Consider the following 12,089-nt stretch of genomic DNA (forward strand, 5'->3'; position numbering starts at 1 on the left):
TTATTTTTTTTGGGAGAAATGTTGATATTTTGAGATGCAGGAGGGAGTCTGAACAGCAATTTCAGCAGTTTCTTTGAGTGTGGCTTATTTTATTCTCCTAAACTGCATTAAATGCTTCTTGATTGATTGATAATTGTTAGATAATAGCATATGTATTGTGCCAAGTCGAGGGTCTGAATCAGAGGGTCAGATGGTTCTGAGACCCTGTAGGCTGTAGATTCCTCGACTTGCGCCAAAGGGTGGTTGGGTTTCGGGTTCCACTGAATAGGTCAGGTGTCAAGTATGCGCAGGAGGCGGCTACATGGATAGTGGGGGCTGTGTGGCATTGACTGGGCAGCTTTTAAGGTTAGAGGGTCTCGGGAAAACCCAAGAACGGCTTAAGTCACAAAGGGAGCAGGCTGAACACAGGAAGAACGTAGATACAAGAACCATTGGTATAACAGTTGTAAACTGTTATAGCTGTGTTGGGAAAGTACCAGAGCTCCAAGCGCTAATAGGAAGCACTGATGCTCAAATTGTTATAGGTACTGAAAGCTGGCTAAAGCCGGATATAAACTCAGCCGAAATTTTTGCGAAGAACCTAACAGTGTTCTGAAAGGATAGACTAAACGCAATTGGCGGTGGCGTGTTTGTTGCTGTCAGAAGTAGTTTATCTTGTCGCCAAATTGAAGTAGGTACTTCCTGTGAGGTAGTATGGGCAGAGGTCGTTGTTGGCAACCGGGATAAAATAATAATTGTGTGTGTAGACCAGATGCAGCTTGAATTTGAAAAAATAGTATCAGCAGCAATTGAGAGATTTATACCACATAAATTAACAAATGACGGAGATTACCCTCCTTGGTACACAAAATGGGTTAGAACACTGTTGCAGAAACAACAAAACAAACATGCCAAATTTAAACAGACGCAAAATCCCCATATTGGAAACCTTTACCGAAGCTTGAAATTTAGCGTGGACTTCAATGCGAGATGCTTATAATAGTTCCTAAGATGAAACTTTATCTCGAAACCTGGCAGAAAATCCAAAAAAGATTCTGGTCATATGTGAAATATGTTAGCGGAAAGACACAATCAATGCCTTCTCTCTGCGATAACAATGGAGACACTATCGAAGACAGTGCTGCCAAAGCAGAGTTACTAAACACAGCCTTCCAAAATGCCTTCACAAAAGAAGACGAAGTAAATATTCCAGAATTCGAATTAGGAACAGCAGCCAACATGAGTAACGAAGAAGTAAATATCCTCGGAATAGTAAAGCAACTTAAATCACTTAATAAAAGCCAGTCTTCTGGTCCAGACTGTATACCAATTAGGTTCCTTTCAGAGTATGCTGATGCAATAGCTCCATACTTAACAATCATATACATCCGTTTGCTCAATGAAAGATCCGTACCCAAGGACTGGAAAGTTGCACAGGTCACACCAATATTCAGGAAAGGTAGTAGGAGTAATCCACTAAATTACAGGCCCATATCATTAACATCGACATGCAGCAGGATTTTGGAACAGATATTGTTTTTGAACATTATGAACTACCTTGAAGAAAACGGTCTATTGACACACAGTCTACAAAGATTCAGAAAACATCATTCTTGTGAAACGCAACTAGCTCTTTATTCACATGAAGTGTTGAGTGCTACTGACAAGGGATTTCAGATTGATTCCATATTTCTGGATTTCTGGAAGGCTTTTGACACTGTACCACACAGGCAGCTTGTAATGAAATTGCGTGCTTATGGCATATTGTCTCAGTTATGTGACTGGATTCATGATTTCCTGTCAGAGGAGTCACAGTTCTTAGTAACCGACAGAAAATCATCAAGTAAAACAGAAATGATTTCTGGCATTCCCCAAGGTAGTGTTATAGGCCCTTTGCTGTTCCTTATCTATATAAATGATTTGGGAGACAATCTGAGCAGCCGTCTTCAGTTGTTTGCTGATGACGCTGTTGTTTATCGACTAATAAAGTTATCAGAAGATCAAAACCAGCTGCAAAACGAATTAGAAAAAACATCTGAATGGTGCGAAAAGTGGCAGTTGACCCTGAATAATGAAAGGTGTGAGGTCATTCAGATGAGTGCTAAAAGGAACTCGTTAAACTTTGGTTACATGATAAATCAGTCTAATCTAAAAGCCATAAATTCAACTAAATACCTGTTGTTGTTGTTGTTGTTGTTGTTGTGGTCTTCAGTCCTGAGACTGGTTTGATGCAGCTCTCCATGCTACTCTATCCTGTGCAGCTTCTTCATCTCCCAGTACCTACTGCTTCCTACATCCTTCTGAATCTGCTTGGTTTATTCATCTCTTGGTCTCCCTCTACGATTTTTACCCTCCACGCTGCCCTCCAATACTAAATTGGTGATCCCTTGATGCCTCAGAACATGTCCTACCAAACGTTCCCTTCTTCTAGTCAAGTTGTGCCACGAACTTCTCTTCTCTCCAATTCTATTCAATACCTCCTCATTAGTTATGTGATCTACCCATCTAATCTTCAGCATTCTTCTGTAGCAAGTCATTTCGAAAGCTTCTATTCTCTTCTTGTATGAACTATTTATCGTCCATGTTTCACTTCCATACATGGCTACACTCCATACAAATACTGTCAGAAACAACTTCCTGGCACTTAAATCTATACTCGATGTTAACAAATTTCTCTTCTTCAGAAATGCTTTCCTTCCCATTGCCAGTCTACATTTTATATCCTCTCTACTTCGACCATCATCAGTTATTTTGCTCCCCAAATAGCAAAACTCCTTTACTACTTTAAGTGTCTCATTTCCTAATCTAATACCTTCCGCATCACCCGACTTAATTCGACTACATTCCATTATCCTCGTTTTGCTTTTGTTGATGTTCATCTTATATCCTCCTTTCAAGACACTATCCATTCCGTTCAACTGTTCTTCCAAGGCCTTTGCTGTCTCTGACAGAATTACAATGTCATCGGCAAACATCAAAGTTTTTATTTCGTCTCCAAGAAATTTAATACCTACACCGAATTTTTCTTTTGTTTCCTTCACTGCTTGCTCAATATACAGATTGAATAACATCGGGGATAGGCTACAACCCTGTCTCACTCCCTTCCCAAACACTGCTTCCCTTTCATGCCCCTCAACTCTTATAACTGCCATTTGGTTTCTATACAAATTGTAAATAGCCTTTAGCTCCCTATATTTTACCCCTGCCACCTTCAGAATTTGAAAGAGAGTATTCCAGTCAACATTGTCAAAAGCTTTCTCTAAGTCTACAAATGCTAGAAATGTAGGTTTGCCTTTCCTTAATCTAGCTTCTAAGATAAGTCGTAGGGTCAGTATTGCCTCACGTGTTCCAATATTTCTACGGAATCCAAACTGATCTTCCCCAAGGTCGGTTTCTACTAGTTTTTCCATTCGTCTGTAAAGAATTCACATTAGTATTTTGCAGCCGTGACTTATTAAACTGATAGTTCGGTAATTTTCACATCTGTCAACACCTGCTTTCTTGGGGTTGGAATTATTATATTCTTCTTGAAGTCTGAGGGTATTTCACCTCTATCATACATCTTGCTCACCAGATGGTAGAGTTTTGTCAGGACTGGCTCTCCCAAGGCCATCAGTAGTTCTAATGGAATGTTGTCTACTCCCGGGGCCTTGTTTCGACTCAAGTCTTTCAGTGCTCTGTCAAACTCTTCACGCAGTATCGTATCTCCCATTTCATCTTCACCTACATCCTCTTCCATTTCCATAATATTGTCCTCAAGTACATCGCCCTTGTATAGACCCTCTATATACTCCTTCCATCTTTCTGCTTTCCCTTCTTTGCTTAGAACTGGATTTCCATCTGAGCTCTTGATATTCATACAAGTGGTTCTTCTTTCTCCAAAGGTCTCTTTATTTCTCCTGTAGGCAGTATCTATCTTACCCCAAGTGAGATAAGCCTCTACATCCTTACATTTATCCTCTAGCCATCCCTGCTTAGCCATTTTGCACTTCCTGTCGATCTCATTTTTGAGACATTGGTATTCCTTTTTGCCTGCTTCATTTACTGCATTTTTATATTTTCTCCTTTCATCAATTAAATTTAGTATTTCTCCTGTTACCCAAGGATTTCTACTAGCCCTCGTCTTTTTACGTACTTGATCCTCTGCTGCCTTCACTACTTCATCCCTCAAAGCTACCCATTCTTCTTCTACTGTATTTCTTTCCCCCATTCCTGCCATTTGTTCCCTTACACTCTCCCTGAAACTCTATACAACCTCTGGTTTAGTCAGTTTATCCAGGTCCTATCTCTTTAAATTCCCACCTTTTTGCAGTTTCTTCTGTTTTAATCTACAGTTCCTAACCAGTAGATTGTGGTCAGAGTCCACATCTGCCCTTGGAAATGCCTTACAATTTAAAACCTTGGTCCTAAATCTCTGTCTTACCATTATATAATCTATCTGAAATCTGTCAGTATCTCCAGGCTTCTTGCATGTATACAACCTTCTTTTATGATTCTTGGACCAAGTGTTAGCTATGATTAAGTTGTGCTCTGTGCATAATTCTACCAGGCGGCTTTCTCTTTCATTTCTTAGCCCCAATCCATATTCACCTACTACGTTTCCTTCTCTCCCTTTTCCTCCTACCGAATTCCAGTCACCCATGACTATTAAATTTTCGTCTCCCTTCACTATCTGAATAATTTCTTTTATTTCATCATACATTTCCTCAATTTCTTTGTCATCTGCAGAGCTAGTTGGCATATAAACTTGTACTACTGTAGTAGGCGTGGGCTTCGTGTCTGTCTTGGCCACAATAATGCGTTCACTATGCTGTTTGTAGTAGCTTACCCGCATTCCTATTTGCTTATTCATTATTAAACCTACTCCTGCATTACCCCTATTTGACTTCGTATTTATAACCCTGTATTCGCCTGACCAAAAGTCTTTTTCCTCCTGAAACCTATCCATTTCCCTTTTTAAATTTTCTAACCTACCTGCCCAATTAAGGGATCTGACATTCCACGCTCCAATCCGTAGAACGCCAGTCCTCTTGAGTAGTCCCCACCCGGAGATCCGAATGGGGGACTATCTTACCTCCGGAATATTTTACCCAAGAGGACGCCATCATCATTAACCATACAGTAAAGCTGCATGCCCTCGGGAAAAGTTGCGGCTGTAGTTTCCCCTGGCTTTCAACCGTTCACAGTACCAGCACAGCAAGGCCGTTTTGGTTAGTGTTACAAGGCCAGATCAGTCAATCATCCAGACTGTTGCCCCTGCAACTACTGAAAAGGCTGCTGCCCCTCTTCAGGAATCACGCGTTTGTCTGGCCTCTCAACAGATACCCTCCGTTGTGGTTGCACCTATGGTACGGCTATCTGTATCGCTGAGGCATGCAAGCCTCCCCACCAACGGCAAGGTCCATGGTTCATGGGGGGGACTAAATACCTAGGTATTACAATTACAAACAACTTAAATTGGAAGTAACACATAGAAAATGTTGTGGGGAAGGCTAACCAAAGATTACAGTTTATTGGCAGGACACTTAGAAAATGTAACAGACCTACTAAAGAGATTGCCTACACTACGCTTGTTCATCCTCTTTTAGAATACTGCTGTGCAGTGTGGGATCCTTACCAGATAGGACTGATGGAGTATATAGAAAAAGTTCAAAGAAGGGCAGCATGTTTTGTATTATCGCGAAATAGGGGAGAGAGTGTCACAGAAATGATACAGGATTTGGGCTGGAAATCATTAAAAGAAAGGCATTTTTCGTTGCGACGGAATCTTCTCACAAAATTCCAATCATCAACTTTCACCTCCGAATGCGAAAATATTTTGTTGACACCGACCTACATAGGGAGGAACGATCACAATGATAAAATAAGGGAAATCAGAGCTCGTATGGAAAGATATAGGTTTTCATTCTTTCCGCGCACTATACGAGATTGGAATAATAGAGAATTGTGGAGGTGGTTTGATGCAACCTCTGCCAGGCACTTAAATGTGATTTGCAGAGTATCCATATAGATGCAGATGTAGATGTAGAAGCACAAAAGTTCCTCCATTGCTAAACTTGTTTATTTGCACCCTTTGAAAAACCCTCTTTGCATGAAAATGCTGCGTCACTACACATTTGTTTGAATTTATATGACTTCCCTGTCACCTATTTTCAGTATTAGTTTTAGAGAACCATTCATTGGAAGTTTCCAAAATGTTCTGCTTTTGTTGTTAACCATAGTCTGATCTCAAGAACAAATTTAAAAAGCAATGTCAGTCCCTGTATGGGTTACGTCCAGATAATTATCTAAGGAAACTTTAGGCAAATTTCCAAGTGTGAAAGTAACTTACAGATACTCATTTAAGATACAAGTAAATAGTAAACAAGATACCGTGTATAGGGCTGCGGACTCCAGTTGGCTGCTCTCAAGAATACTAGTACTCTACTATGAAAGGGTGGTCATACTATAGTGGTGTATGGGTCTGGCATTGTCTTACATAAATTGTTGATGTGCCAGTGAGAAAACTGACAAATTACGGGGAGATAAAGTGGCTAGATGGTACTTTGAGAGATAAATTTCCTTGTAGTGCTGACAGAAATACTAAAAGGAGAAAATATTAACTTTAGAACTTAGATGTTCCTTCCTCTAAGAAAGAGGAATCTGTCTTTCTTGCCTGAGGAAGGAATATACAAAAATGTGTTGTTCTTATAACCTTGATCCAAAATGAGGATAACTAACATATATGTATTTGATAAGTTCTTCCTCTGTCTGCTTCCAGTGATCTTGCTATCAACCCACCGCTCTTTGCAGCACAAATTTTTGTTTTTAAGTAATAAGTATGGATGTTCATTTCATTGACATGATTCTATTTTTGCTTGATATCTTTATGAGAGAATCTTCATCTTTCTTGTTCCTCGTATTATGAAGCAGCTTATAAACATATTTCTTTTCCTCTGTTTCTTGCAAGTAAAATATCTGACTGCCTTTAACTAAGGATTTCTTTCATGTTTGAATTTTTAATCCTGTTGATAGTCACGTGAAAGCACATGGTATGATATTGTTCTTTGTTGACACATACTGAATGTAGAAATTAACAAGCATCTGTTATTCATTAACTTTTTGCTTCTCATCAATTTTCTGGCTGATTTGATGTGACTCACCGTGAATTCCTGTCTTTTGCCAACTACTTCATCTCAGAATAGCACTTGCACCCTGAATTCTTCATTATTTGTTGGATATTTTCTAATCTCTACCTTCTCCAACAATTTTTACCCTCTACAGCTTCCTCCAGTTCCATGAAAATTGTTTGTTAATGTCTTGACACATGTCCTACCAACCTGTCCCTTCTTCTTGTCTGTGTTTTCTGTAAGTTTCTTCCTTCACCGATTCTGCAGAGACACACCTCGTTATCATATCATTGTACCAAATTTTCAACATCCTTCTATAGCACCTCCTCTCAAACACTTTGATTCTTTTCTTGTTCAGTCTTCCCACAGTCCACGATTCACTTCTGTACAGTGCTATGCTCGAGATGTACTCCTCAAATTAAGGCCTATGTTTGATACTAGTAGACATCTTTTGGCCAGGTATTAACTTAAAATACATTAAAAAGGATAGTGCTGTCTGTTCCCAAACTGTCAGTGGATAACTTTCATTTTTTTTCTTTCAGTTTGTATAACTGGTGCATATGTTTCCTGTAAAAACCATAAAAGCCAAAAATGCCTTTAGCTCGTTTTTATATCAAGACACCAGAAAATTTTACCAGGCGTCCAGTGATAATTGTCATAATATGCATTTCTTTCTTTCTTTCCAAACTCTGATTTTTCGAGGTTCATGGTAACCGTCAATCTTCTGAGTTCTTGGAATACTGTGCTCATAATCTACAAGGTAACTTCAAAAAGTAAGTTGCTCATTATTTCGTTGTTACGGCAGGCCACATAACTTTTACTTTATGCTGCACTACACTTCAAAACTACAAAGATATACACCACTGTTTCTCAACACAATTACCAAATCCTGGTAAACATTTTTCAGAGCACTATACCAGTTGTTCAATACCACAGTGGTAGAAATCAAATCCTTGGTCACGAAGCCATTTGAGAATTGCTGTGTGAACATCCTAACCATTTCAAAAATCTGTGACTGCTGCGAATCAGTTCCCCAATTGCCTGGACATTGTCATCTTTGGTTAATGTCAGTCACTGTCCTTTCTGACCAGCATCACCCATGTCTGTGCACCATTCATCAACTTGTTGGCACCATTTCACTACAGCTGTATACAATATTGCATTTGGTTCATAATCTCAGAATCTCACAGTGAATGTTTGTGCAGTTCAGATGTTTTGCTCAAAAGAATGGTACTGTTGAGTATACTTCAACTTCGGAGTATGTTTCCATTTGCTGCACAATTTCACTCCCACACTGTTTATCCATACTTTAGCAGAACTGTCTGCAGGAAACCCAGAACTTTTGCTCTCTTCTGGCAATGCACCACTCTTATACAGTGGTCTTAGGTTGAGACAACATTGCAACTTATTTTTGAAGTACCTTTAGTATACACACAACAATAAGAGTTAATGTGCAACTAAATACAAATCAGATGTTAAACAGTCCTGTTTGACTTTGCATTCTGAACTGTACCCTACAATCAGTACTGTATGCCGTTTGTAGCTTCTCTTGCAACAGCTATTATCAAGCCTAAGTATTACTACGTAGGAAGAACAACAGTAGCAGTAATATTATATATATCAGACTTGCAAGAGCAAGTAAAGGGGAGACATTTATCTCACAAGTTGATACATACACAAACAATAAATCTAAAAGCTTGTGTATCTTCATTAAATTGGGAGTTTTCATAACTGACTACAGCTATGTGTGCAATTAAAAGAAAATTTGACAACAGTTGCAGAATTCAGCGTATTGCTTTAATGACTTTATGTATATGGTGACTAAATGTGGCAGTATTTGGTTTCTGGCCATAAAAATAAAAAATAAGCCCAGAAATAAGTATTATACATTATAGAATGATTCTCATCTGTTAAACATTATTTATTTTTGTACAGTGGTCTTGAAAACATGACATTAACAAAGGCTGATATTTCATTCTTTACACTTCTACCTGCTTTCTCTTCTTATACATTTACCAGAGTCTTTCTACCCACGATCTGAAAAAAACTTTGCAGTATCAGTAATGAGTTGCATTTATTTTGTTAGCTATAGGTGGAACTTTTTCTAGGAAATGATGTGCAAATGATCTGCCACTCTTACGAATGAAGTAGATTGATGCTAGGTATGTAATCTTCATGTTTTACCCAGTTTCTCTGCCCTTTTCTTTACCAAGTCAGCAGGGAATATATTTCTGCCACCCTTTTCTTGTGTAAAATAAATTTGTTATCTGTTGATGTAATAAATAAATGAAAGAAAAATCCTTCCAGCACTACACAGTTTTTTGGGTAAATCGATAATATGTGTACGGCTGATCTGTTCAGTCAACTTCAGTTTTGACGATATTATCAGTAACAGGTTTCACGAATTCTGTTGTTCCTCTTTTTGCCATTACTAAAATTGAAATATTTAGTGGCATCATGTTTTGTGAAAAGATAATAGCTGCCTCATTTGGATTTCCACATCTTATTTTGCAACAATTCTGAATTATAAAACTGCCCTTTCTCTATGTGGGAGCTGTATTCAACACTATCTGAGGCTTGTCATACTTCATCTGGTCCTGACCAAATGTGATGCAGTGTGCTGTGAAACTTGCAGATGGCATTAAAGGAAGTCCTCTTAGAATGTTTTAATTTGATATAGCAGACAGGACAATTTTCTAACACGTGGAGGGAGGTAATTTTGATACCTTTTCTGAAACTGGAAAAAGACTCAATGGATCCCAGTTGTTATTGGAGTATTGGCGTAAGGAACTTTGTAGAAAAGACCTTGGAGCGAATTGTCAACCATTATCTGGTCTGGATATTAGAGAACAGGCACCTCCTTAGTCACTCTCACTGCAGATTCAGGAGATGTTGATCCTCTGTCAACAACTTGATTCTGCCAGGGGTGGCTATCCTGCAGGCTTTGCTATGTAAACAGCATTGTATAGGGATAGTCTTTGACATCAGTAAGGTGTATTGCACTACTTGGAGGCACAATATTCTTTTGGCAGCTCCACCAATGGGGCTTTTGTGGCCACTTCCCCATCTTCATTTGGCCCTTCTTATCTGAACACTTTTTTTTGTATACTGAGTTGTTGATGTGTTTTCAGATAGTTTTTAGTAGGAGAATGGTGATCCCCTGGGAAGTGTTTTGAATGTCATCCTCTTTGCCATAGACATTAGCAGTATAATGTCCACAGTAAGGAGTCCTATGCAATGCTCCTTATTCATGGATGTTTTTGCAGTTTTTTCTTCCCAATCCATTGCTGCAACAGTATCTCATCAATTACAAGTTGCAGTGAAGAAGTTGGAGTGGCTTGCAAAGATGGGTTTTTGGTTTTTTATAGATAAGAGTGTGTGCACACACACTTGTGTGTGTGTGTGTGTGTGTGTGTGTGTGTGTGTGTGTGCGTGCGTGTGCGTGTGTGTGTGCGTGCATGTGTTAGTTAATTTTAATCTTTCTCATCATGTTTTTAATTTACCTGCTTTGCATGTTAGGGACACCATTCTACATTTTACAGACTCAGTGAGGTTTCTGGGTCTCATTCGTTATTTAAAACTACCATCGTAACCACAGCTATAATACCTGAAGGAAAGGACCCAGGAAGTGCTGATTTTTGTAAAGTGCCTTAGCCTCAGGTCTTTGGGAGCTGACAGGGTGTGTATGCTCCAGTTTTATAGGGCTTTGGTACGATTCCCACTGGAATAGCACACAGCCCTGTGGTGCTTGACTTCTTGATCAGGTGAGAGGACACTCCAATGTGTGATGCTCGTGGCATACAGATCATGTTGTTCACATTTTAGTACACTGTGTTTTACTTTCAGACCAGAGGGTAATAACTCATTTGCCAACAGGTCTGCCCTCTGCTTGCACAGGATAGAGTAGCCTGGAGAGCTGCATCAAACCAGTCTTTATACTGAAGACCGCAACAACATATTCTTTTTGTACGTCCTATAACCAACCATAACATGAAGTAATCACGTGGCTTCATCTGTTGTCACATTATTTATGCAAGGGTGAAAACTACTGCATTTATGTACAGAATATTTGAAGAAAGGCCTTTTTTATGAAGTCTGAAATGTAAAAACCTATCCTGTCAGTATCTGGTATTTTTGATTCCAAAAACCTGAATAAAATTTTTGTAAGTCCTTATTTCATTCTATGCACATGTAGCTGAATATGTAGCTGTAATAAACAACTGGCATCTTCCATTGTAATTTTATGATTTGTTGCTAGAATGAAACTGTTAAAGATTGCTTCTGCTGAATTCCTTAACAGAAGGAGAAATACACTAATTCAACACTAGTGTCATATCAAATGCCGATATTCTCACACCTATATTTCACGGAATCGTAGAGTCAGAAAAGTTTTTAAAAAAAAAGCTTTGATGTAAATTCATAGTGAAGTCTGACCTTTTTTTCCTAGGCTTATTTTGAATAACTGCTGAACAGGCTTTACACTGTTTGTATTTTTTTTAATACATTGCTCAAAAGAAAAACATTTGTATCAATGTCTGGTGTGTTAAATTTATTTTGATATGGGCAGTACCTGTGGTTTTATTGCGTAACTTGAGATCTGTGCGCACACATGTGCGTGTGTGATTGGGTGCCAGAGTGCCCATGATTTTAACATTATATTCACTAAGTCAGCAATTCTTGTGTAATTCTAAAGTTTCTAAATTCAACCATGAGCACCAAAATAATCCAAAAAGCTAGAGAACCATCCAATCAAAGATTTAGAGGAAACCAAAATATTCAGGATAAACAGAGCAGCATTTGATATTTCATAAATTTCAAAGCAGGAATGGGCTTGTTACAATGTGCAAATAGTGTGGTTAGCAGCATTTGTAATTGATTTGTAGTGCCATGAAGGCCATGATATAGCGATTTTGACATTGTTCTCCCACTCTTTTTATAGGACTATCAGAGCTTCTGATCAGTAGTATCTGATAGCCTTTATGTTGTGGGAGAAGGTCTAGA

The 12,089-nt window shown here is 38.7% G+C and overlaps 1 protein-coding gene across 2 annotated transcripts in view; it reads left to right on the forward strand.

The window, feature by feature from the left end:
- The window catches only part of LOC124798264 (putative phosphatidate phosphatase), an 86,696-nt gene that overhangs the window by 40,324 nt on the left and 34,283 nt on the right, over positions 1–12,089 (forward strand). The window lies entirely within an intron of this gene.

Source organism: Schistocerca piceifrons, chromosome 5 (genome assembly GCF_021461385.2).
Source record: "Schistocerca piceifrons isolate TAMUIC-IGC-003096 chromosome 5, iqSchPice1.1, whole genome shotgun sequence".
Taxonomy (NCBI): domain Eukaryota; kingdom Metazoa; phylum Arthropoda; class Insecta; order Orthoptera; family Acrididae; genus Schistocerca; species Schistocerca piceifrons.